The sequence below is a fragment of the Nestor notabilis genome, unplaced genomic scaffold (genome assembly GCF_000696875.1).
Source record: "Nestor notabilis isolate BGI_N333 unplaced genomic scaffold, ASM69687v1 scaffold24711, whole genome shotgun sequence".
In the NCBI taxonomy this organism is placed as follows: Eukaryota; Metazoa; Chordata; class Aves; order Psittaciformes; family Psittacidae; genus Nestor; species Nestor notabilis.
Genome location: NW_009914585.1, coordinates 601 through 885, shown reverse-complemented (window position 1 = coordinate 885; position 285 = coordinate 601). Strand labels below are relative to the sequence as shown.

General features: G+C 58.9%; 1 protein-coding gene across 1 annotated transcript in view; it reads right to left on the bottom strand.

Annotated features, from left to right (window-relative positions):
• LOC104412894 (aldehyde dehydrogenase family 3 member B1-like) overlaps window positions 1-285 on the bottom strand; it is a 3,226-nt gene that overhangs the window by 2,345 nt on the left and 596 nt on the right. The gene's annotated exons all lie outside the window — the stretch shown is intronic.

Sequence of the window (285 nt, the reverse complement as noted above, 5' to 3'; positions counted from 1 at the left end):
CTTGAGCATCCTTATGGCTCCTCTGGACTTGCTCCAGCAGCTCCATGTCCCTCTTGTGCAGTTGCCCCAGAGCAGGACACAGTGCTCCAGAGTGGGGGGTCTCACAAGAACATCACCCACCTCATCCACCAGTCCCATGTGCCTGGATCAGGGCTCAAAAGACCCTTCAGAGCAAGCCCTGGGGCTTCGTCGAGGAGGACACAAGCCCTACAGCCCCGTTTCCTCACCCCCCGTCTGGTCCATGGCCCACGCTCACTTTGCTGTCACTGGAGAAGACGTAGATGG